A 27,174-nucleotide genomic window follows, 5' to 3' on the forward strand; every position below is an offset into this window, starting at 1 on the left:
TCCTCTGTCTAGATGTTCTGTCCCTTGATGAGAGTGGTGAGTTGAAGTCTCCAACTACTATGGTATATGAGTCTATTTCCCTTTTCAGTGTTTGCAGTATATTCCTCACGTATTTTGGGGCATTCTGATTCGGTGCGTAAATATTTATGATTGTTATGTCTTCTTGTTTAATTGTTCCTTTTATTAGTATATAGTGTCCTTCTTTGTCTCTTTTAACTGTTTTACATTTGAAGTCTAATTTGTTGGATATTAGTATAGCCACTCCTGCTCTTTTCTGGTTGTTATTTGCATGAAATATCTTTTCCCAACCTTTCACTTTCAACCTATGTTTATCTTTGGGTCTAAGATGTGTTTCCTGTAGACAGCATATCGAAGGATCCTGTTTTTTAATCCATTCTGCCAATCTATGTCTTTTGATTGGGGAATTCAGTCCATTGACATTTAGTGTTATTACTGTTTGGATAATATTTTCCTCTAACATTTTGCCTTTTGTATTATATATATCATATCTGATTTTCCTTCTTTCTACACTCTTCTCCATATCTCTCTCTTCTGTCTTTTTGTATCTGACTCTAGTGCTCCCTTTAGTATTTCTTGCAGAGCTTGTCTCTTGGTCACAAATTCTTTCAGTGACTTTTTGTCTGAGAATGTTTTAATTTCTCCCTCATTTTTGAAGGATAATTTTGCTGGATATAGGAGTCTTGGTTGGCAGTTTTTCTCTTTTAGTATTTTAAATATATCATCCCACTGTCTTCTAGCTTCCATGGTTTCTGCTGAGAAATCTACACAAAGTCTTATTGGGTTTCCCTTGTATGTAATGGATTGTTTTTCTCTTGCTGCTTTCAAGATCTTCTCTTTCTCTTTGACCTCTGACATTCTAACTAGTAAGTGTCTTGGAGAACGCCTATTTGGGTCTAATCTCTTTGGGGTGCGCTGCACTTCTTGGATCTGTAATTTTAGGTCTTTCATAAGAGTTGGGAAATTTTCAGTGATAATTTCTTCCATTAGTTTTTCTCCTCCTTTTCCCTTCTCTTCTCCTTCTGGGACACCCACAACACGTATATTTGTGCGGTTCATATTGTCCTTGAGTTCCCTGATACCCTGTTCAAATTTTTCCATTCTTTTCCCTATAGTTTCTGTTTCTTTTTGGAATTCAGATGTTCCATCCTCCAAATCACTAATTCTATGTTCTGTCTCTTTGGATCTATCATTGTAGCTATCCATTATTTTTTCTATGTTTGCTACTTTATCCTTCACTTCCATAAGTTCTGCGATTTGTTTTTTCAGTTTTTCTATTTCTTCTTTATGTTCAGCACATGTCCTCTTCATGTCCTCCCTCAATTTATCGATTTCATTTTTGAAGAGGTTTTCCATTTCTGTTCGTATATTCAGCATTAGTTGTCTCAGCTCTTGTGTCTCATTTGAGCTATTGGTTTGTTCCTTTGACTGAGCCATATTCTCAATCTTTTGAGCGTGGACAGTTATCTTCTGCTGCTGGCGTCTGGGCATTTATTCAGATTTCTCTTGGTGTTGGACCCAGCAAGGTTGTAATATTTTTCTGTGAAATCTCTGGGTTCTGTTTTTCTTATCCTGCCCAGTAGGTGGCGCTCATGGCACACGTTTGTCTGCGGGTCCCACCAGTAAAAGGTGCTGTGGGACCTTAAACTTTGGAAAACTCTTGCCGTCCTGGGGGTTCGCTAGCCGAAGCGGCTTGAGCCGGCCCGGGGTCCGAACGCAGGGAGGGTGTCCAAACGCAGGGAGGGTTGCTGGTCGCCGCAGCCAGGGAAAGAGCCCGTCCGAATTTCCTAGTCGGCCCTGGGCAACAAGCGTGGTGGGAGGGCGCCAGCGGCAGCGGCCCGCCCGAGAGAGTGCACGTTCCCCGGGAGTCACGGGGTCACCGTTCTCCGCGGCCTGGGGGTTTCCGATCCAATTCTCTCAGTTGGTCCGGGGGCTGCGCGTGGTGTGGGCGCCAGTCGCCTTGGTTTCAGGGGACCACCTCTCCAATTCTCCCAGCCGGCCCGGGAAGGGGGAAGGGAGTAACTCCGGCCGCTTGCCACCCCGCCCGGTAAGGCCCGCGCGCCTCGGCGATCTCACCCGAGCTGCTTCTCTCAGCCAGCCAGCCGTTCCAGGATGGGGTACGCTGTCTTTTTTATCTCTGTTGTGGCTTTGGGCGCTTTCTGTATCACTTCTACTCCCCTAGTAGGTGTCCTGGAGAAGAAACTAAGATCTGCGCGTCTTACTAAGCCGCCATCTTCCAGGAGTTTTTGTAATATCTTTGCCTGGTTTTGGTATGAGGGTGATGTTGGCTTCATAGAATGAATTAGGTAGTTTTCCCTCCACTTCAATTTTTTTGAAGAGTTTGAGTAGAGTTGGTACTAATTCTTTCTGGAATGTTTGGTAGAATTCACATGTGAAGCCGTCTGGTCCTGGACTTTTCTTTTTAGGAAGCTTTTTAATGACTGATTCAATTTCTTTACTTGTGATTGGTTTGTTGAGGTCATCTATTTCTTCTTGAGTCAAAGTTGGTTGTTCATGTCTTTCCAGGAACCCGTCCATTTCATCTAAATTGTTGTATTTATTAGCGTCAAGTTGTTCATAGTATCCTGTTATTACCTCCTTTATTTCTGTGAGGTCAGTGGTTATGTCTCCTCTTCCATTTCTGATCTTATTTATTTGCATCCTCTCTCTTCTTCTTTTTGTCAATCTTGCTAAGGGCCCATCAATCTTATTGATTTTCTCATAGAACCAACTTCTGGTCTTATTGATTTTCTCTATTGTTTTCATGTTTTCAATTTCATTTATTTCTGCTCTAATCTTTGTTATTTCTTTCCTTTTGCTTGCTTTGGGGTTAGTTTGCTGTTCTTTCTCCAGTTCTTCCAAGTAGACAGTTAATTCCTGCATTTTTGCCTTTTCTTCTTTTCTGATATAGGCATTTAGGGCAATAAATTTCCCTCTTAGCACTGCCTTTGCTGCGTCCCATAGGTTTTGATATGTTGTGTTTTCGTTTTCATTTGCCTCGAGATATTTACTGGCTTCTCTTTAATTTCTTCCTTGACCCACTCGTTGTTTAAGAGTGTGTTGTTGAGCCTCCACGTATTTGTGAATTTTCTGGCACTCCGCCTATTATTGATTTCCAACTTCATTCCTTTATGATCCGAGAAAGTGTTGTGTATGATTTCAATCTTTTTAAATTTGTTAAGACTTGCTTTGTGACCCAGCATATGGTCTATCTTTGAGAATGATCCATGAGCCCTTGAGAAAAAGGTATATCCTGCTGTTGTGGGATGTAATGTCCTATAAATGTCTGTTAAGTCTAGCTCACTTATAGTAATATTCAAATTCTCTATTTCTTTATTGATCCTCTGTCTAGATGTTCTGTCCATTGATGAGAGTGGGGAATTGAAGTCTCCAACTATTATGGTATATGTGTCTATTTCCTTTTCAGTGTTTGCAGTGTATTCCTCACGTATTTTGGGGCATTCTGGTTCGGTGCATAAATATTTATGATTGTTATGTCTTCTTGTTTAATTGTTCCTTTTATTAGTATATAGTGTCCTTCTTTGTCTCTTTTAACTGTTTTACATTTGAAGTCTAATTTGTTGGATATTAGTATAGCTACTCCTGCTCTTTTCTGGTTGTTATTTGCGTGAAATATCTTTTCCCAACCTTTCACTTTCAACCTATGTTTATCTTTGGGTCTAAGATGTGTTTCCTGTAGACAGCATATAGAAGGATCCTGTTTTTTAATCCTTTCTGCCCAGCTATGCCTTTTGATTGGGGAATTCAGTCCATTAACATTTAGTGTTATTACTGTTTGGATAATATTTTCCTCTACCATTTTGCCTTTTGTATTATATATATCATATCTGATTTTCCTTCTTTCTACACTCTTCTCCATACCTCTCTCTTCTGTCTTTTTGGTTCTGACTCTAGTGCTCCCTTTAGTATTTCTTGCAGAGCTGGTCTCTTGGTCACAAATTCTTTCAGTGACTTTTTGTCTGAGAATGTTTTAATTTCTCCCTCATTTTTGAAGGACAATTTTGCTGGATATAGGAGTCTTGGTTGGCAGTTTTTCTCTTTTAGTAATTTAAATATATCATCCCACTGTCTTCTAGCTTCCATGGTTTCTGCTGAGAAATCTACACATAGTCTTATTGGGTTTCCCTTGTATGTGATGGATTGTTTTTCTCTTGCTGCTTTCAAGATCCTCTCTTTCTCTTTGACCTCTGACATTCTAACTAGTAAGTGTCTTGGAGAACGCCTATTTGGGTCTATTCTCTTTGGGGTGAGCTGCACTTCTTGGATCTGTAATTTTAGGTCTTTCATAAGAGTTGGGAAATTTTCAGTGATAATTTCTTCCATTAGTTTTTCTCCTCCTTTTCTCTTCTCTTCTCCTTCTGGGACACCCACAACACGTATATTTGTGCGCTTCATATTGTCCTTCAGTTCCCTGATCCCCTGTTCAAATTTTTCCATTCTTTTCCCTATAGTTTCTGTTTCTTTTTGGAATTCAGATGTTCCATCCTCCAATTCACTAATTCTAGCTTCTGTCTCTTTAAATCTACCATTGTAGGTATCCATTGTTTTTTCCATCTTTTCTACTTTGTCCTTCACTCCCTTAAGTTCTGTGATTTGTTTTTTCAGTTTTTCTATTTCTTCTTTTTGTTCAGCCCATGTCTTCTTCATGTCCTTCCTCAATTTATCGATTTGGTTTTTGAAGAGGTTTTCCATTTCTGTTCATATATTTAGCATTAGTTGTCTCAGCTCCTGTATCTCATTTGAACTATCGGTTTGTTCCTTTGACTGGGTCATATCTTCAATTTTCCGAGCGTGATCTGTTATCTTCTGCTGGCGTCTGGGCATTTAATCAGATTTCCCTGGATGTGCGACCCAGCAGGTTGAAAGATTTTTCTGTGAAATCTCTGGGCTCTGTTTTTCTTATCCTGCCCAGTAGGTGGCGCTCGTGGCACTCATCTGTCTGCGGGTCCCATCAGTAAAAGATGCTGTGGCTCCTTTAACTTTGGAAAACTCTCGCTGTAGGGGAGGGTCGCCAGCCGAAGCGTCTTGGGGGAGTGCCAATCCGAATCTCCCAGCTGGCCCGGGAATCTGCGCGTGGGGAGGGTCGCTGACCTCCGTGGCTTGGGTGAGCGCCTGTCCAAATTTCCCAGCTGGCCCGGGGCGCCAAGCATGGTGGTGGGGCGCCAGCCTCTGTGGCTTGGAGGAGCGCCTGTCCAAATTTCCCAGCCGGCCCGGGGCGCCAAGTATGGCGTGGGGGCGCCGGCCGCCGCTGCTTGTGGGATTGCCTATCCACTGTTGCCAGCAGGACCAGGAAGCCACATGTTTTGAAAGGACCCCGGTCGCCGGTCTCCACGGCTTGGGTGCTCTCTGATCCAATTCTCCCAGCTGGTCCGGGGGGCCGCGCGTGGGGGGCTGGGCGCCAGCCACCGTGGCTTGAGGGGATCGCCTGTCCAATTCTCCCAGCCGGCCCGGGAAGGAGGGAGGGAGGGACTCTGGCCGCCTGCCGCCCTGGCCCGGGGAAGCACGCGCCCCTCGGTGATCTCACCGCAGTGGGTTCTCCCAGCCAGTCAGCCGTTCCAGAATGGGGTACACTGTCTTCTTGGTCTCTGTCGTGGCTCTGGGAGCTGTTCTGTACCGTTTCTCCTTCCCTAGTAGCTGTTCTGGAGGAGGAACTAAGACCCGCGTGTCTTACTAAGCCGCCATCTTCTCCGGAAATCCCCATAGGTTCAATTTTTTATATCCTTTCCCTGGTCCTCGCAACTTATAATTCCCACCAAACATTTCACAGTGAGTGTTGACTGTGGTAAACCCTAGAGAAAGAGGTGTGATAATTCAGTGCCACTCCTCATGACTACTAGTGCCCTCTTCTTAATTAGCTCCCAAGTCTAAGTTCCACGTGGGCTGGGATTTTTGTCTGTTTTGTTCACTTTGTATCTTCAGAGCCTAGAATAGTGTCTGGCACTAGGAAATACTCTGAAAATTAGATTGACCCATATGTCATCAATATTCTATCATTATTGAGCTACCTAAATGGCAGTCTCATGTAGTTTAATCTAATATTTGTTTACTGAATAAATGAATTGATGATGGTTGTTTATTCTGTCTTACAGCTGTGTAATATTCCATTGTAAGTATCTACCATAGTTTGTTTATCCATTCTTCCGTTGAGGGATATTTGGACTGTGTCCACTTACTGGCACTCATGAATAATGCTGCTATAAACATTGGTGTGCAAATGTAAAACAATTAAAAGAGACAAAGAAGGACACTATGTATTAATAGAGGGACAATTCCTCAAGAAATAACAGTTATCAATATCTATTAATGAGCCAGAGTGCTCCAAAATAATTGAGACAAACACTGACAACAGTGAATGGAGAAGCAGACACCTCTACAATAGTAGTTGGAATCTTTAATACACAACTTTCATCAATGGATAGACTGTCTAGACAGAAGATCAATAAGGAAACAGAGATTTAGACTTAACTGACATTTACAGAACATTGTACCAATAATAGTAAGATATACATTTTTTCTCAAGTTCTCATGGATCATTCTTCAGGATAGATCACATGTTGGGTCACAAAGCAGGTCTCAGTAAATTTATGAAGATTGAAATTTTATGAAACACTTTCTTGGATCATAATAGAATGAAGTTGGAAATCAATAGCAGGCAGAAGGCTGGAAAATTCACAAATATAAACCAGTGAGGAAAGTAAGAAATTACAAGAGAAATCAGTAAATATCTTGAAGCAAATGAAAATAACATAACATGCACTGGTTTGCATCTGTTGTGTACCTAGAAAAGCTTTAATCCTCATTCAGCATTGTTGGGTGGGATCTCTTTGATTGTTTCCATGGAGATATGACTTACCCAGTTATGGGTGGTTCCTTTTGATTGGTAGTTTCCATGGAGGTGTGTCTCCACCCATTCAGGCTTACTAGAGTCCTTTAAGAGGGAATTATTTTGGAAAAAGCCTGAGAACCAACAGAGCCCACACAGCCAAATACCTTTTGAAACGTAGAAGGAAAGTGCCCCCAGGGAAGCTTATAAATTGAGGAGAGAAAGCTAGCAGATGTTGTTGCTGCCTTCCTAGCTGAGAGAAGTGTCCAGAACCCAAATACCCCAGCAGACGCCTACTCTGTGACTTCCCAGCTGACAGAGCTGTTCCAGATGGCATCATTATTACCTTCACTTTCTTGAGTGAAGATAAGCTCTTGTTGGTGACTGAATTTGGACAGTTTTACAGCCTTAAAACTGTAAACTTACCCAACAATATAAAAAACACTTTAAATATGAGTGGTGTAAATACACAACTGAAAGACAGAGATTGTCAGAGTGGATGAAAATACAAGAGACTACTAACTATAGGCTATCTTCAAAAAACCCACTTTAAATATAACAGAATCACTTAGGTTAAAAGTAAAGGGACAAAGAAAGTTATATCAAACTAACATGAATCAAAAGAAAGATATATTAATTTCTTTAATTAATAGTATTATTAATAGTAGTAACTATATTAATTTCAAACAAGCAGACTTTTGAATAAGGAAAATGTTCAGAGATAAAGAGGGGTAGCATAAAATGATAAACCTCAGTTATTCAAGAAAATATAACAATGCTAAGCCTGTATGTACCTAACAGCAGAATGTCAAATATGTAATACAAAACATGACATAAAATCAAAACTAAAAAAAAAAAAAAAACCATCAGCAAATCAAATCAAGCAATGTATAAAAGAAGTACACAAGACAACCAAGTTGGGTTTATTCAAAATAGGCAAGGCTGTTTAAATGTTCAGAAATAATTAATGTAACCTACCACATCAGCAGTTAATGAAGAAAAATCATATGATAGTATCAGTTGATGAAGAAAGAACATTTACCAGAGTCCCATTATTGTTCATGATAAATTCTCAGCAAATTAGGAATAGAGGGGCATCTCCTCAACTTAAAAAGCACAGCTACAAAAATCCTACAGATAATATCATATGTAATGGTGAGAAACTAGATACTTCTTCCTAAGATAAGAACAAAGTGAGGATGTCTTCTGTCTCTGCTCCTATACAATACTGTATTTGAAGTCATAACTAGTGAAATTAGACAAGAAAAGAAAGTAAGCATGTACAAATTCTAAATGAAATAATAAAATTGTCTTTGCAGGTAAAAAAAAAAACTGTAAACTTGCAACTTAATAAATTCCCTTTTTAAAAGCTATTCCATTTCTGGTATATGGCATTCTGGCACCTTAACAAACTAAAATAGAACATATCAAAACTTATAGGATGCAGCAAAGGCAGTGCTGAGAGGGGAATTTATTGCCTTAAAAGCCTATATTAAGAAAGAGCAAAGATTGAGGATTTAACAGCTCACCTAGAGGAACTAGAAAAAGAACAGCAAAGTATCCCCAAAACAAACAGAAGGAAAGAAATAACTAAGATTGGAGCAGAAATATACAAAATTGAGTGTATGAAAACAGCAGAGAGAACCAACAAAACCTGAAGTTAGTTCTTTGAGAAAATCAATAAAATCAATGGACCCTTAGCTAGGCTGACTGAGAAAGAGAGAGGTTTCAAATAAATAATATCAGAAATGACAGGGAGTACATAACTACTTATACTGCAGAAATAAAGGAGATAATGAGAGGATACCATGAGCAACAATATGCTAACAAACTAAACAACTTGGACAAACTGGACAACTTCCTAGAAAAACATGAACAACCAGCATTGACTCGAGAAGAAATAGAAGACCTCAACAAACCAATCACCAGTAAAGAGACTGAATCAGTCACCAAGAAGCTCCCAGGAAAGAAAAGTGAAGAACCAGATGGTTTCCCATGTGAATTCTACCAAGCATTCAAGAAAAAATTAGTACGGATCCTACTCAAACTCTTCAAAAAAATTGAAGAGGAGGAAAGCTACCTAACTCATTCTATGAAGTCAACATCACCCTAATACGAAAGCTGGACAAGAAAAGAAAATTATAGACCAATCTCTTTAATGAAAATAGATGTAGAAGTCTTTGCAAATCAAATCTGGCAGCACATTAAAAGAATTATATACCATGACCAACTGGGATTTATTCCAGGTATGCAAGACTTGTTAAACACAAGAAAATCAATTAATGTAATACACCATATCAATAAGCCAAGTGGAAAAATGACATGATCATCTCGATTGATGCAGAAAAAGCATTTCACAAAATTCAGTCTTTTCTTGATGAAAGCACTTCAAAGGATAAGAATAGCAGGGGATTTCCTCAACATGATAAAGGGAATATATGAAAAACCCACAGCTAACATCATCCTCAATGGGGAAAGACTGAAAGCTTTCCCTCTGAGATCAGGAAGAAGTCAAGGATGCCCACTGTCACCATTGTTATTTAGCATTGTGCTGGGAGTTCCAGCTAGAGCAATTAGGCAAGAAAAAGAAATAAAAGGCATCCACATTGTAAATGAAGATGTAAAACTTTTACTGTTTGCAGTTGACATGATCTTATACATTGAAAATCCTGAAAACTCTAAAGCAAATCTACTAGAGCAAATAAACAAGTACAAGAAAGTGGCAGGATACAAGATCAACACACAAAAATCAGTAGTGTTTTTATATACTGGTGGTAAGCAATCTGTGGAGGAAATCAAGAAAAAAAAATCCATTTACAATGGCACGCAAAGGAATAAAATATTTAGAAATAAATTTAACCAAGGATATAAAATGCTTTATGCACAGAAAACTACAAAACATTGCTAAAAGAAATCATGGAAGACCTAATAAATGGAAGGGCATAGATAGTGTTCATGAATAAGAAGACTAAATATATTTAAGATGTCAGTTCTACCCAAATTGATTTATAGATTCAGTACAATACCAATTAAAATCCCAACAACTCACTTTGCAGAAATAGAAAAACCAATAACTGAATTTATTTAGAATAAAAAAATATCTTGAGGGGTGGTGTAATGGCGGCAAAGTTCTTGCCTGCCATGCTGGAGACCTGGGTTTGATTCCTGGTGCCTGCTCATACAAAAAAAAAAAAAGAAGAAGAAGAAGAAAAATATCTTGAAGAAAAATGAACTGGGAGGTCTCACACTACCTAACTTTAAAGCATATTACAAAACTACAGTGGTCAAAACAGCATGGTACTGGCATAAAGAGATTTACTGACCAGTGCAATCAAATTGAGGTTAGAAATAGACCCTCTCATACATGGACAATTGATCTTTGATAAGGCAGTCAAGCCAATCCAACTGGGACAGAGCAGCCTCTTCAATAAATGGCATTTGGAGAACTGGGTACCTGGATATCCATTTGCAAAGAATGAAAGACGGTCAGTATCTCACATCCTATACAAACCCAAACTCAGAAAGGATCAAAGACCTAACCATTAGAGCTAAAACTATAAAACTTTCAGAAGAAAATGTAGGGCAATATCTTTAAGATTTTTGCTAGGAGGTGGTTTCCTAGACCTTACACCCAAAGCACAAGCAATGAAAGAAGAAATAGGTAAAGGAGATTTCCTCAAAATGGAATACTTTTGCTCATCAAAGGACTTTGTCATGAAAGTAAAAATGTAACCTATTAGGGGTGCATGGGTGGTTTAGTAGTAGAATGCTGGCCTGTCATGAGGGAGACCCAGGTTTGATTCCTGGCCCATGTTCCTCCCCTAGAAAGGCAGCCTACACAATGGGAGACAGTATTTGGAAACCACTTATCAAATAAGGGTTTAATATCCAAATATATAAAGAGATCCTACAACTCAACAACAAAAGGACAAACAACCCAATTTAAAAATGGGCAAAAGACATGGATAGCTATTTTTCCAAAGAGGATATACAAATGTCTCAAAAGCATAGGAAAAAGTGTTCAACCTCACTAGCTATTAGGGAAATGAAAATCAAAACTGCAATGAGCTATCACACCCCACATTATTAGAATGGCCGCTATTGAAAAAAGAAAACCCAGAAAATTACAAGTGCTGGAGAGGATGTGGAGAAATAGGCACATTTATTCACTGTTGGTGGGAATGTAAAATGGTGCAGCTGCTTTGGAAGGCAGTTTGCTGATTCTTCAGGAAGCTAAGTATAGAATTGCTGTATGATCTAGCAATTCCAATTAAGTTTTAGAATAATTAAAAATAAGAAAAAAAAGTCTTTTACATTCCAAATCTGTGCTTATATTCTTTTTTCACTATTAATGTTGTGTTTCTTCTTTTTTTTTCTTAATTGCTTATCATTTTCAGAGCTCATTTCTTTATGTAAATCCAAGTTTTTCTCTAATACATATATTCCTTCCACTTGGTAAACTTTCTTTTAATTTCTTACAGCACAAGTCTGCTAGCTAAGAATTGTCTCATCTTTTGCTTGTTTGAAAAAATTTTATTTTTTCTTTATTTTTTAAAGATATTTTTGTTTGGTATTGAATTCTGAGTTGACAGGTTTTTTGGTTTTCTTTTTTTTCTCTCATTACTTTAAGGAAGTTCTTGTCTTCTGACTTGCATTGTTTCTGGCAAAACGTTACAGTCATTCTTATCTTTGCTACTGCGTAGGCAGTACATCCCGGTCCCTCTCCCCACCCCCAGTTTCTTTCAAGATCTTCTTTTTATCCTTTGGTTTGTTTTCTGCCATTGTTGGAATATAGTTTGTCTAGTGTGTCCTGTCTTTTTTTTTTTTTAAATCCTGCCTGGATTCTTTGTACTTCTTAGACAAGCATATATGAGAATCCAGCCAACTTCTATTAAAACAGTTACTAAAGAGATTTGCAAAGATAATAAATGATGCTATTTATTTGAATATGTACTAAGTTTATTGCTATTTTAAGTGGATTAATAAATAAATATTTAAAAATATTTTTAATTTAATTTCCAATATGGTGTATATATATATATCAGTAGGTATAATCCATGTGAACAAAACCTCTTTGGGATCCTCAGTAATTTTCAAGAGTAGAAAGGGATCCTGAGATCAAAAAGTTTTAGAAATGCTCTTCTTGAACAGTGATTGTTAAATAAAAGTGAGGATGGCAGCCAATTTGTTCTTGATTTTAACAGCAGTTACTCTACTTAGCATGTTTGTTCATTCTTTCAATCAGTAAATGTTTAAGTGCCTTCTGTATGCTAGCACTTGTTGAGACACTGGAGATATCACAGTGACTCTAAGTGTGATAATGTTTCTTGTTTCCATATTCTTTAGTTATTGAGTTATCCTCATGACCTTGGTTTACTACATGTGTTTGCCAGAAAATAAATGATGAATTTGATCAGATGCCTTTTCAGCTTTCATTGATATGATCATTTGGTTTTTTAATTTGATTTATTAGTTTAATTTTTAACTCTCTTTAAATAACTGCTTGGTCATGGTGTATATTGTATTTTTAATGTGTTTTGAAGTCTAGAGTTTTTACCTGGAATTTTCATTCATGTTCAAAAGTGAAATTAGTTTGCAATCTTCTTCTTTTCTTCTCTTTTTTTTCTTCTTCATTAAACTAGCCAGCGACTTGTCAATTTTTAGACCTTTTCAAAGGATTAACACTTAGATTAATTAATTCTACCCCTGTTCAGAAATTTCATTACTTTATGACTTTACCTACTATTTCTTTCATCATTGTCTTCTTTCAGTTAGTTTTTAAAAAATTGTTACTTTTTAAAATTATATAAGAATAAGAGGATTGAAAGGTATGAATTTTCTGAGTACCACTTTGACCATATATCCTGAGTTTTAAAATGTGATATTTTTATTGTTGTTATTTTTTAAAATAGTTTTGAATGCAGTTTTTATTTCACCTGTGACCAGAGAGTTAAGAAAGTGGGTTTTTTGCTAGTAGTTTGATGTTTTTATTGATCCTATTAAAATTTTATTAAATTGCATTTAGTAATTATGGCATATATTATAATTTTTATGTCCTACACTTTTAATCATTTTGAAATTTAATCTCTCTAAAAGCATTTAAAAAAATTTTTTAAATGTAACACAAACGCAAACATTCTTAACTTATGATCATTCTGTTCTACATATATAATCAGTAATTCACAATATCATCACATAGTTGCATATTCATCATCATGATCATTTCTTAGAGCATTTGCATCAATTCAGAAAAAGAAATAAAAAGACAACAGAAAAAAATTCACACATACCATACCCCTAACCCCTCCCTTTCATTGATCACTAGCATTTCAATCTAAATTTATTTTAACATTTGTTCCCCTATTCTTTATTTTTATTCCATATGTTTTACTCATCTGTTGATAAGGTAGATAAAAGGAGCAACTGACACAAGGTTTTCACAATCACAGTCACATTGTGAAAGCTATATCATTATACAATCATCTTCAAGAAACATGGCTACTGGAACACAGCTCTGCATTTTCAGGCACTTCCCTCTAGCCTCTCCATTACATCTTGACTAACAAGGTGATATCTATTTGATGCATAAGAATAACCTCCAGGATAACCTCTCGGCTCTGTTTGGAATCTCTCAGCCATTGACACTTTATTTTGTCTCATTTCACTCTTCCCCCTTTTGGTCCAGAAGGTTTTCTCAATCCCTTGATGCTGAATCTCAGCTCATTCTAGGGGTTTTTCTAGAAACATTTTTTTTTTCATGATTCAGAATTCTAGTAGATTTATTTTTCTTCTGAACACAGAATACATTAACAGAATACATTAATACATTAACACAACCATACGTCCCTATTTTTTCTTCATTTACTCCATCCAGATGATGTATCTCAGATTAGCAGTAAATCTTAAGCTTTTATATTTAGTGCCTAATAATAGAGATACTGCCCTAGCATAAAAAGAAAACCACCCTGATTTTTTCTTTTATTTAGCTAACAAGTTCAGCAGTTGGACCATTTCCTTCCTGACCTCAGAAACACATCCATTCCCACTTGCCTACATCATGATTATTGAAAATTGGTTTTAGGAAAATAGCATGCCAAGAAGGAACACTGAAGTTTATTATTTTTCTGATCCATCTCCATTTAAATTGGTGTTTTTCAGGAGCCAAGAAAGAAGGTCAAGAATAACTTTTACCATCTGTTTATTTCCATGTTAAAGACAGTCACAAGCTTGAACTAGAATCTCTACATCTAAAGAGGAAAATGCCATTCATCACTACTGTAGCTGCTCTGGCTATTATCCAGGCCACTATTGCTTTTGACTGCTAGTAGTTAGTGATTTTGGAAGGAAAATTCCACCCTTAGTTTGAAGTTGCACACTAAAAAATGCAGCATTACTGCTGACAGGACAAAGCTTTTTGGGTTTCAGATCCTTGACATAAGAAGTTATTCAGATATGTCCAAACAATGGATGGGAATTTGAACCTCTGTTTTCTTGTAAGAACTTGACCTTCTTTTCCCTTTCCTCCTTTCATCCATGGAAATACTGCATTTAGAACAGAATGAATTCAGTGCTGTGGTTGTTCTGTCAGCATTTCCATTTGTAAATTCCTATTTTCAGGAGTCTATAATAAGACTATAGAATTTCCTTTGCTCTAATTTGGACTCTGAGGTCCCCACTGGAAGGCAATTCATTTTGCAAAATCTGAGATAATGCATTTTTAGTCTGTTTTGGCTTGGTATTCTGTCATAGTCTAGATTAAAACTCAAAAATACACAAGAAACCTATCATCCTCCCTGTAGTGTTACATCACATGGCAGGGTTTCTTATTTCGTTTCCATATTGTATTGTGGACTCTCTGAACATATGCTAGGTTTTCAGGCCATATAGATGTATTCTCCCCATTTTACAATAGAAGAAACAGCCTGTAGTTTCTGTGACTTGCCCAGAGTTACACTCAAATAGTTAATAACAGAACCAGGATTTCTGATTTCCAGCATGCTACTTACTTATACATACCAAATTATCTTTTTAAACAGAAATATAAATTTTAAAACAGGTTTGGGGCCACTTGTTTTCACTAGGAGATCTGAAAAGTTAATTGGTTCACAAGAGAAATCAAGCAGTGGATGTGGCCCAGGCCTCATTAACTAGATAGGTCCTTCAGTATAATGAGATTGAAAACTGGACTGAGAGACGAGTTTGAAGATAAAAAGGAAGAACTGTGTTTTCACTGCACATAGGTGATTCTGGAAGTTTAGGAATCAGAGAGGTCCTAGAGAGAACCAACGATAAAGGAAGAGAGAAAATCATCTGGATAAAAGTCCAAGAGGTTTATGACCTAAAGGACATTTGGTACAGATGTCTCTAAAAATCAGCTGAAAGAACATCTAGATGTCAACCACAAAAGAATGTTTCCTTCAGAATGAATACCCAAAATATAATTGAGAGTTACTATGTGAATGAACTTAGAAGTAATAATAAAGTATGGAAAATTTGAACGAAGTAAGCCACCGTTAACTTGGCAGTGGGGAAGTCCTAGCTATTTGTGGTAAGTGGTCCTTTGTCAGACTTGGATAAGTTGTTCCTTTAAATGTGCCCCATTTCCTAAAGTATTGAATTTCTGTACCTTTTATTCAGTAAAGGCATTTGAGACTTTGCTTAAGCATTTCCTTCTCTTCCAACTCCAAATGCCATTTGGAGTTGTTGCTTTAAATGCACTCATCCTTAAGGGTTACGTTTCATCAAAGGAAGCTGAGTGTGAATGTAATTACTATTCCTAGCTCTTTCAGGACTAACATAAAATATGTTATGGGTGATAACAGATATAGGCCGAACTTTAAAGTGTAAATGTTTAGTCTTGTTTGGGCACTGCTGAATTTGGGTCTCAGCCTTGTCTTGTGATTTTAACTTCTGGCTTGTCTCCTAAAAACAATAAAAATGAGCTCTCTGGTTCATATTTTCAGTGGATATGGTTTGCAGAAATCGTAAATAAAAGTAGCTTATGTGGAACAGAGTATTTTAACAAATAAGGTGAGAATTATTCCCTTTACCCTCTACATTCTTTTGGTTCATGAACTTGGAAAGAAATCTGTGCTTTAAAAAGCCCTTTATACTCAAGATTTCTAAATGGACTGTGTAGGATTAGTGTTAATACTGATGATTCTCATCTGATGTACAGCCATCTGGCATTTGGCCAAAGCTGTCAGACCTAAAAAGTACCTGGCGTATTCTAGGAGACGGAGAAGCCTGATGCCATACATTTGCAAGCATCCAGGGCAAAGGGATTCCTGTGGCCTCTGCTATTCTTCAACACCATTGGGAACAGGCTGCATTCTTATTGTTGCTGAGCTTCTTAAAGTGCCTCTGTTCCGGCAGGGGATGTCCCATTTCCATAGCAACAGTTTTCCGTGGTGCCAGGGTAACCAGCAGTTAGCCTGAGGACTTTCCATAAATAGAGACTACTTAACCCTAGACATCTGCCTGCAAGGGATGGCTCAAGCATCTCTGTTTAGGGCTCATCAGATGTGGTAGCCCTCTGCAATATTTCTGCTCTCCCAAGGTTTCTCCTGCTTTCCAAACAGTGCTGACATTCTTTATTCATACCAGTTTGTATCATTCTGATTCTTATAATTATTTGTGTTTCTTACATTTATGCCTTACAAGCTCTTTAAGGCATGTCCACAACTAGAGATCTTTTTCTCTCAGTATCTAGCATAGTATGCCGAGTAGGGCACTCGCATTTTATTGAAGGAATGAACAAAATATTTAAACATTTTTCCTATAGAAGATCTCATTTTCAACATGGTTTGAAGCTGTGATTCCCCCTGATCCATGAGCTATTTCTCTGAGTCTATTTCCAGTTATTGAATTTAACCATCTTACTTATAAATCTCCAAAAGATAGCTGACAATCTTCGACTGTTATAGTGATAAACTCATCTGAAATATTGTGCTCCATCTGGGAGATCTGGGAATAATATTAAGAGTTGCCATTTAGTAAGCTCTTTCTATGACTTGGATGCTTTATGTACTCAATTGGGACTGTCCTGGTTGCACAAGACAAAATCCAAATTTAAACTGGCTTAGATAAAAAGGGGGACTTTTGGAAAGCATCCAATTGTGTCTTATTTTGAAGAAACTGAGTGGTTAGACCATGGGAAGAGCTGTGTCTCAGCTGGGCATGTAGAACAACTGAAGCCCAGGACTGGAACAGTGCTCAGTATCTTTCTATGTGTGTACGTGTGTCTGTGTCTTGGTTTCATCATTTCCTCATTTCTACTGGAGACCAGCCTTATTGGGGAACCTAGCTGCTATCTAATTCAGTTTCACATCTTACAACTCCGGCCACTAGCAAATGATGATTCTCCCAATTGTAGTTCAGGAAAATGACAAGGAAACCAATCAGCCAGCTTGAGCCTAGTCTCCCTCTTGTACAATAGAATCTGTAAGAATGTCGAGAAAAGAAGGTTCCAGAAGGAAGGAAGTACTGGGTAAACAGTTCACCTCAAAACCATACATTCCTTTCTAATAAAACATCTTTGAGATAGGGGATATTATTCCTGTTTTAGAAACTATGAAATTATGCCTCCTAGAAGTTAAGTGGCTTAACAGAGACTACAAGACTAGAAAGCTAAAATTCGAATCCCAGTCTGCTAGTTCAAAAACCCTTGTTTTTAACTAATACAGTGAGTGTGCTGGTTTACAAACAATAGGAAGGGAACCAGCAGACAGATGTAAAGTTGGAGAACAGAATTGATAGCAAAATAATGGAAGAACCTAGTTCTCTTCCCTTCTTCCCAGTAACTTGAATTTTAGCACCTTTTTTCTTTCTTTTTTTTTTGAAAACCATCATAAAGCCATACTAGTACACCAGGTCTTCTGGAAATGAACAACCTTTCCTTCCTTCCTGCAATATCAACAAATGGAATCTCAGTTTAAAATCTCCTAAGGGCTGCCTGTGGACTCAGGGGATAAAGGCAATATAATTCACTGATAAAGCAAACTGCAAAATTGTATGCATCCCAAGAGCCAGAGGGAATATTTATTTCTCAAAGTATTTCAATTGGACCAGATTCCCTCTATCTACACAGGTGGCAGGTGACAGTTCTGTAAAAAAAAAAAAAAGAGAGAGAGACAAAGAAGAAAGTGCTAGTCTGTGCCAGGTTTCATACTGCTGATCCTCTGCTCACATGATGTACCGCGGCTTTGGTAGCCTGTTCAGAGTCTACTTCAGGAGGCAAGGAAAATTAATAATAATGGTTACAGTTAATGAGGCCCAGAAATAACAGAGATGCTGTAATTGGTTTTGCTCAGTCTTTCAGACTAGTTCAATTGGTTGCTTTGCATATCCTGATTACAGAATTTGAGTCATTAAAGAGGACCACTTCAGAAACAGCACTTAACAACACCTTCAAATGCAGGCTTTCGCCACACTCCAAACTCAATTCAGAAACTCCATTAAGGGTAGATTGAAAGCAGGCATTTTTTGGCAATTAATTCTGTTTTTAATTCATATACAGCTTGGAATGGAAAGTAGTCACATTTTAGTTTGAGTGCCTAGGAACAGTGCCAGGATCTTTCTTAGCACATTCTCTGACTATCCAGGTACAAATAAAATCTTAAACTTCTGTAGATCTTGTGATTCTTCCAGTTATGAAATGTTCCTCATCCTTTGTAATCGATATTTAGAGGTTGGATATCAAATAATAGGGTGTGTATTGAGATGGCTTTATGTGCTAGAGTAAATGCTTCAGAAGAACCCTTTTGGCACAAGAAAATGAATTATATTAAATTTCTCCAACTTTAGTACATTACTATAAGAAGCAAAAATATTCCAACCTGGAAAAAAAATCTGGCAGGCAGTTTATCTTTCTTTAAGACTGCAAAATTCAAGACTGCATGAGTCTTGTTTGCCGGGAAAGAAAAGTGGTACCTTCAACAGGGACAGTTCTAGTAGGTTGTCAAATTGAGAATGAGAAAAGTAGAGATGGGAATCCTTTCTCCAAAAAAGGTGTTGTGCAGACTTCTTCAGACCTTATATCCAAGTATAGAAATTGAACCTATTTGCATTTCTCTGTTGCATGTCGAATGTTTTAGGGTATTTGTTTGGATAGAAGTTGGTGATTATCATTACATCAGCATGTCACTGTAACGTGACCTGTATATTACGCAATTCAGTGTACATGTGCCAAAAAGGTCAATTCTTTCTGCTGCTAAGTTGCCTGCAGAGACCTCTGTAGCACTTTTTACTTTACGACCCACAATTTTTTAGAAGTTTCCCTCAGGTTTAGAATTTACCGATTCTTTGCAGCATCTTGGCATTCAACTTCTTATTAGGCAAAAAGGAAATAGGTATAAAAGTGTGATGCTGACTTCTGGGAAGGTCGCCGAATAGGATAGATTGAGTTCATCCCTGCTCTGAGGAACAGCTAGAGAAGTGACAGAAAAATGACCAGACAGCAATTCCAGGGTGTAATTGTTCTGAGAGGATCTTTTGCACCACATAGGGAGATCCTGGTTGCAAAAGCTGAGAAATTGAGGCGCAGAGAACCGAAGACCATCCAGCTAGTGCAAATAGCCTAAAGAGCCCCTTTCCTTTTATGCCCCCAGCCCTCTTACCTCTATCATTCTCACATGCAGCTTCATTCAGTGTTTTAACATAATTGTATTACAGTTAGGTAGTATTGTGCTGTCCATTTCTGAGTTTTTAATATTCAGTCCTGTTGCACAATCTGTATCCCTTCTGCTCCAGTTACCCAATATCTTACCCTATTTCTATCTCCTGATGGTCTCCGTTACCAACTAAATATTCCAAGTTTATTCACTAATGTCAGTTCATATCAGTGAGACCATACAGTATTTGTCCTTTTGTTTTTGGCTAATCTCACTCAGCATAATGTCCTCAAGGTCCATCCATGTTGTTGCATACTTCATAACTTTATTCTGTCTTACAACTGCATAGTGTTCCATCATATGTATATACCACAGTTTGTTTAGCCACTCATCTGTTGATGGACATTTTGGCTGTTTCCATCTCTTTGTGATTGTAAATAATGCTGCTATAAACATTGGTGTGCAAATGTCCATTTGTGTCCTTGCCTTTATGTCCTTTGAGTAGAAACATAGCAATGGTATTGCTGGGTCAATTCTATATTCAGTTTTTTGAGGAACTGCCAAACTGCCTTCCATAGAAGTTGCACCATTTGACATTCCCACCAACAGTGGATAAGTGTGCCTCTTTCTCCACATCCTCTCCAGCAGTTGTCATTTTCTGATTTGTTGATAATGGCCATTCTGGTGGGTGTGAGATGATATCTCATTGTCCTCGTTTAGATTTGCATCTCTCTAATGGCCAGGGACCTTGAGCATCTCTTCATGTGCCTTTTGGCCATTTGTATTTCCTCTTCTGAGAAGTGTCTGTTCAAGTCTCTTTCCCAGAGAAAATTGGATTGTAATTGGATTGGCTATCTTTTTGTTGTTGAGTTGAACAATCTCTTTATAAATTCAGGATACTAGACCTTTATCTGATATGTCATTTCCAAATATTGTCTCCCATTGTGTAGGCTGTCTTTTTACTTTCTTGATGAAGTTCTTTGATGCGCAAAAGTGTTTAATTTTGAGGAGTTCCCATTTATTTCTTTCTTTCTTCAGTGCTCTTGTTTTGGGTGTAAGTCTATAAAACCACCTCTGAGTATAAGATTTACAAGATATTTTCCTACATTTTCTTCTAACAGTTTTATGGTCTTAGATCTAATGTTTAGGTCTTTGATCCACTTTGAGTTAACTTTTTTATAGGGTGTGAGAAATGGGTACTCTTTTTTTCTTTTGCATATGGATAGCCAGTTCTCTAGGCACCATTTATTGAAGAGACTGTTCTGTCCCAGGTGAGTTGGCTTGACTGCCTTATCAAAGATCAATTGTCCATAGATGAGAGGGTCTATATCCGAACACTCTATTCGATTGCATTGGTCAATATATCTGTCTTTATGCCAGTACCATGCTGTTTTGACCACTGTAGCTTCGTAATATGCCTTAAAGTCAGGTAACGTGAGACCTCCAAGTTCATTTTTTTTTCTCAAGACACTTTTAGCTATTCGGGGCACCCTGCCCTTCCAGATAAATTTGGTTATTGATTTTTCTATTTCTGAAAAGTAAGTTGTTGGGATTTTAATTGGTATTGCATTGAATCTGTAAATCAATTCAGATAGAATTGACATCTTAACTATATTTAGTCTTCCAATCCATGAACACGATATGCCCTTCCATCTATTTAGATCTTCTGTGATTTCTTTTAACAATTTCTTGTAGTTTTCTTTGTACAGGTCTTTTGTCTCTTTAGTTAAATTTATTCCTAAATATTTTATTCTTTTGGTTGTAATTGTAAATGGAATTCATTTCTTGATTTCCCTCTCAGATTGTTCCTTACTAGTGTATAGAAACACTACAGATTTTTGAGTGTTGATCTTGTAACCTGCCACTTTGCAGTACTCATTTATTAGCTCTAGTAGTTTTGCTGTGGATTTTTGGGGGTTTTCGAAATATAGTATCATGTCATCTGCAAACAATGAGAGTTTTACTTCTTCCTTTCCAATTTTGATGCCTTGTATTTCTTTTTCTTGTCTAATTGCTCTGGCTAGAACTTCCAACACATTATTGAATAACAGTGGTGATAGTGGACATCCTTGTCTTGTTCCTGATCTTAGGGGGAAAGTTTTCAGTTTTTCCCCATTGAGGATGATATTAGCTGTGGATTTTTCATATATTCCCTTTATCATTTTAAGGAAGTTCCCTTCTATTCCTATCTCTTGAAGTGTTTTCAACAGGAAAGGATGTTGAATTTTGTCAAATGCCTTTTCTGCATCAATCGAGATGATCATGTGGCTTTTCTGCTTTGATTTGTTGATATGGTGTATTACATTAATTGATTTTCTTATGTTAAACCATCCTTGCATACCTAGGATGAATCCTACTTGGTCATGATATATAATTCTTTTAATGTGTTGCTGGATTCGATTTGCTAGAATTTTGTTAAGGATTTTTGCAATTCATTAGAGAGATTGGTCTGTAGTTTTCTTTTTTTGTAATTCTTTGTCTAGCTTTGGTATGAGGGTGATGTTGGCTTTGTAGAATGAGTTAGGTAGCTTTTCCTCTACCTCAATTTTTTTGAAGAGTTTAAGCAGGATTGGTGCTAATTCTTTCTTGAATGTTTGGTAGAATTCACATGTGAAGCCATATGGTCCTGGACTTTTCTTTTTGTGGAGCTTCTTAATGACTGATTCAGTTTCTTTACTTGTGATTGGTTTGTTGCCGTCATCTATTTCTTCTCAAGTCAAAGTTGGTTGTTCATGCCTTTCTAGGAAGTTGTCCATTTCATCTACATTGTTGTATTTATTAGCATAAAGTTGTTCATAGTGTCCTGTTATTACTTCCTTTATTTCTCTGGGGTCAGTGGTTATTTCTCCTCTTCCATTTCTGATCTTATTTATTTGCATCCTCTCTCTTCTTCTTTTTGTCAGTCTTGCTAAGGTTCCATCAATCTTATTGATTTTCTCATAGAACCAGCTTCTGTGTTTATTGATTTTTCTCAGTTGTTTTCATGTTCTGAATTTCATTTATTTCTGCTCTAATCTTTGTTATTTCTTTCCTTTTGCTTGCTTTAGGGTTATTTTTCTGTTCTTTCTCTACTTCTTCCAAGGGGACAGTTAATTCCTCTATTTTTGCCTTTTCTTCTTTTTTGATATAGGCATTTAGGGCAATAAATTTCCCTCTTAGCACTGCCTTTTCTACATCCCATAAGTTTTGATATGTTGTGTTTTCATTTTCATTTTCCTCAAGATATTTACTGATTTCTCTCGTAATTTATTCCTTGACCCACTGGTTGTTTAAGAGTGTGTTGTTGAGCCTCCACATATTTGTGAATTTCCTGGCACTCTGCCTATTATTGATTTCCAACTTCATTCCCTTATGATCTGAGAAAGTATTTTGTATGATTTCAGTCTTTTTAAATTTGTTGAAACTTGCTTTGTGGCCCAATATATGATTTGTCTTTGAGAATGATCCATGAGCACTTGAGAAAAAGGGGTATCCTGCTGTTGTGGGGTGTAATGTTCAATAAATGTCTGTTAAGTCTAGCTCATTTATTGTATTATTCAAATTCTCTGTTTCTTTATTGATCCTCTGTCTAGATGTGCTGTCCATTGATGAGAGTGGGGAATTGAAGTCTCCAGCTATTATGGTAGATGTGTCTATTCTCTTTTCAGTGTTTGCCACATGTATTTTGGAGCATTGTGGCTCGGTGCATAAATATTTATGATTGTTATGTCTTCATGTTGAATTGTTCCTTTTATTAGTACATAGTATCCTTCTTTGTCTCTTTTAACTGTTTTACATTTGAAGTCTAATTTGTTGGATGTTAGTATAGCTACTCCTGCTCTTTTCTGGTTGTTATTTGCATGAAATATCTTTTCGCAACCTTTCACTTTCAAGATGTGTTTATCTTTGGGTTTAAGATGTGTTTCCTGTATAAAGCGCTCCTTTCCAACAGAGGCCCGGAGCCCTCAGGAGCTTATAGACAGGGAGATGGGGACTGGGAAGTAAACCAAGCCACGTTCCTTGAATGCACTACACTCACGAGTATCGCCCCCACCCTGTGACTCACAACCTCCCACCATGTCCCCTGCACCTGAATCCCACCCCCTTCCCCCACCCACCATGTCCCTGCACCCAACCCTTCCCCTTGGCACTTCAAGCACCCCCACACCCACCCCGATCCCTCCACCAACTGTGAATCCCTGCTCCACACCCCCTGCCTGTGCATGCCTGTTGCAGACTGACCCCCCACTCCTGTTCAAGCACATACTGTTGTCCCTCCCCTCCTGGAACCTGTGTACCTGCTCCCAACCCATGACCTTCCCCACCTCCCTGCCCCCTGCCCTCCTGTGCTTACCTGCACATCTGGGCCACACCTGCCCCCAGCTCACAAAGGTGTGTAACCCCGCCCTGCCCTGCTGAGCTCTGCACACTCACATACCAGGGCTCAACCCCCCCAGACCCATGCAAGGGCACACCCATATCTTACCTGCCCCAGCACCCACGCATCTATCTGTGCATCAACACTTTGACCCTTGTACTCCGTCCCACCTGCCTTGGGCATGCACACATCATTGTCCTGCCTCCCAGTACAACCACCCCGTTCCTACATCCAGCAGGTGATCTCGTGCATATCCATGCCACACAGTTCCTGTCTTGCACACATGTGAAACCCTGCCCCACACCCCACACCTGTGCACACATGCCACAGCCCATCCAACCCACAACACACATAGAGGTGCCCTCCCACTGCCCTACAATCCCTACAACCTGCGCCCCACCCCTGCATATGCATGCATCCACATCCTGGTCTCCCTGGACCCCCCACCAGGACAAAGATGTTTCTGTGCCCCATCCTCCCTGTACTCAGACTTCTGTGCCCCTAAACCTCACACCCTGATACCCATAACTTCTGCACTCCACGCACTTGTCTCCTTCCTGCCTGCACACCAGCCCCTGTGCATCCACATAGCACCCCCCACCCCTGATCCACCTCCCACCGCACCTTACCTCTCTCTGTGTGCCCTATGTGGCACCCTGCTCCTACTCTCAAAGGTCTCCGTATGTGGCCCCCTGTCTCCATGGCCCCTGCACTCTCCCTTCACAGCCCTGCGCCCCATGCTCCCAGGCACCAACATAGTGCCCTCTCCCTATGCCTATATCTGCATTCAGCCCATCACAACACTGCTGTGCCCTGTCCCATGCCCCTAGTCCTACTCCACACGAGTCACACACACAAAAAAAAACTTTAGACTACTGAAAGAAATCAACTCTAAAAGTAACCCTATCAAAATATTTACATACCTAAAGGCAAGAGAAAATCACAAAGCATTTGAAGATGTAGACAGATATAGCCCAACCTAATGATCAAATTAAAACACCAGAGGAGACACACATTTTGAAACAACTAATCAAAGATGTTCATATAACTCTCCTAAATCAAATCAGTGGGTTGGCTAATGACATAAAGAAGATTCAAGAAGATACTAGAGTAGCATAAAGAAGAATTTAAAATAATAAATAGAAAAATAGCCGATATCACAGAGGTTAAAGATGCTAGAGACACACAACAGCAGATTTGAAGAGGCAGAAGAAAGAATAAGCAAACTACAGGACCAGACAACTGATTTCAAGCACTCAAAACAGCAGATGGCTAAAAAGATGGAAAATTTGAATGGATCACAGGAAAATAATGGACAAAATAAAGCACACAAATATTAGAATCGCCAGTATCCCAGATGCAGAAGAGAAGAGTAAAAGGCTAGGAAGATTAGTTGAGGATATAATGGGGGAAACTTCCCAACACTTATAAAAAGACGTAAATATGCAGATCAAAGAAGCTGAACAAACCCCAAATAGAATAAATCCAAATAGGCCTAATCCAAGACACATACTAATCAGCCTGTCAGATTTTGAAGAGAAGCAGAAAATACTAAAAGCAGCAGGAGAAAAACAATCTGCCACATGCAAAGGAGACCACATAAGAGTTCAGACTACTCAGTAGGTACTATATAGGCCAGAAGGCAGTGATATCATATATTTAAGATACTGAAAGTGAAAGCCTTCCAGCCAAGAATTCTGTACCCAGCCAAATTGTGCTTCAAAAGTGAGGGAGAGGGTGGGCCACGGTGGCTTAGCAGGCAGAGTTCTCGCCTGCCATGCCAGAGACCTGGGTTTGATTCCTGGTGCCTACCCATGCAAAAAAAAATTTAATTAAAAAAATTTTTTTAAAAAGTGAGGGAGAGATTAAAATTTTCACAAACAAATGCTGAGAGAATTTGCCAACAAGAGACCGGCCCTATAAGAAATACTAAAGGGAGATCTGCCAGCTGAAAGAAAGAGACCGGAGAGGAAGAGCTGGAGGAGGGCACAGAATTGAAGAGTACCAGTAAGGGTAACTTAAAGGATAAAAAGAGAAAGAGGAAAAAGAATATACAGATTTGACAAATAAAATCCTGAGGATCAGATGGTGGATTCAAGAAATACCTTTATAGTAGTGTATTAGTTAGGATTCTCTAGAGAAACAGAATCAACAGGAAACACAAATATAAAATTGATAAAAAGTGTCTCACGTGACCTTGGGAACACGGAGTCCAGAATCTGCAGGGCAGGCTGTGGGGCCGACGATTCCTATGGAGGGTCTGGACAAACTCCACAGGAGAGGCTCACCAACTGACACAGGAAGAGAGCCTGTCTCTTCTGAATCCTCCTTAAAAAGCCTCCTTAAAAGGCTTTCAGTGATTAGATTAAGCTCACACATTGCAGAAGATACTCCCCTTTGGCTGATTACAAATGGAATCAGCTGTGGATGCAGCTGATATGATCATGATTTAATTCTATGAAATGTCCTCATTGCAACAGACAATCCAGCACTTGCCCAACCAGACAAACAGGTACCACCACTTGTCCAAATTGATACATGAATCTGACCACGACAGTCCACCCCTTGTCAACTTGGCAGCTATACATACCACCTTAAACCATACCTAATTTCTAAATAAAAAACAGTAAAACATCCATTTTTTCTTTCACCTAACAATACTCAACTGTTCTGCATATAACTGGAAACACATTAAATCTCTCCAGAATAGGGTGTAAATCCTTGGATAATATTCATTCTTAAACTTGATATCTTACAACTTAAATAGTATAACATGAACAAAACAGCATTACAGTCCTCATTTCTGTAACTGATCACATGGTCGTAGTTCATATTTATCACTACCTTCTTCCACTACCCATTCCATGTTCCCTTTAACCTCAGCAAGCACTTCAGCTGGCCGTGGTTCTTTGCCTGGTGGGGTGACCCAAACCTTCATTCCTGAAGTTTCAGAGCCATTGGTAGTCCTGACTGAATTGGGTTCTTGCAGTTTTCCATTGATTTTAATCACAGGGCATGGTAGTACCAAAAGACACCCTAGGGGATCTCCTATAGTCCAAGAAAACTCCTCTTTACCTCCATTATGTAGTTGCAGTCCTACTTCCCCCTGATTACATTACAGCAATGTAATCCCCTTCTTGACTTGTTGATCCAATGGCATAAGTAACCCAAAGTGACCAGGTGGCAGTCTTAGATTCCAGTTCAATGGAATCATCGTTATTTCTCCTGGTGGAAGCACTCCCCATTTTGGAACTAAAACCTGTAGACCAGCAGAGCTCAGGGTCGCAGGGACAGGAAGCAAAAATTTTCCTAGTGGATCACTAGGGGTAATAGTGAGTGGTACT

General features: G+C 38.6%; 1 protein-coding gene and 1 long non-coding RNA gene across 2 annotated transcripts in view; one reads left to right on the top strand and one right to left on the bottom strand.

The window, feature by feature from the left end:
- Positions 1-16,242, bottom strand: part of LOC143687975 (uncharacterized) — a 77,801-nt gene extending 61,559 nt beyond the window's left edge. Inside the window, exon 1 of the long non-coding RNA XR_013177769.1 lies at positions 16,082-16,242. This is a non-coding gene — a long non-coding RNA (uncharacterized LOC143687975). The remainder of the gene's footprint in view (positions 1-16,081) is intronic.
- Positions 1-27,174, top strand: part of VPS53 (VPS53 subunit of GARP complex) — a 269,084-nt gene that overhangs the window by 74,450 nt on the left and 167,460 nt on the right. The window lies entirely within an intron of this gene.

This window comes from Tamandua tetradactyla, chromosome 6, assembly GCF_023851605.1.
Source record: "Tamandua tetradactyla isolate mTamTet1 chromosome 6, mTamTet1.pri, whole genome shotgun sequence".
Lineage (NCBI taxonomy): Eukaryota > Metazoa > Chordata > Mammalia > Pilosa > Myrmecophagidae > Tamandua > Tamandua tetradactyla.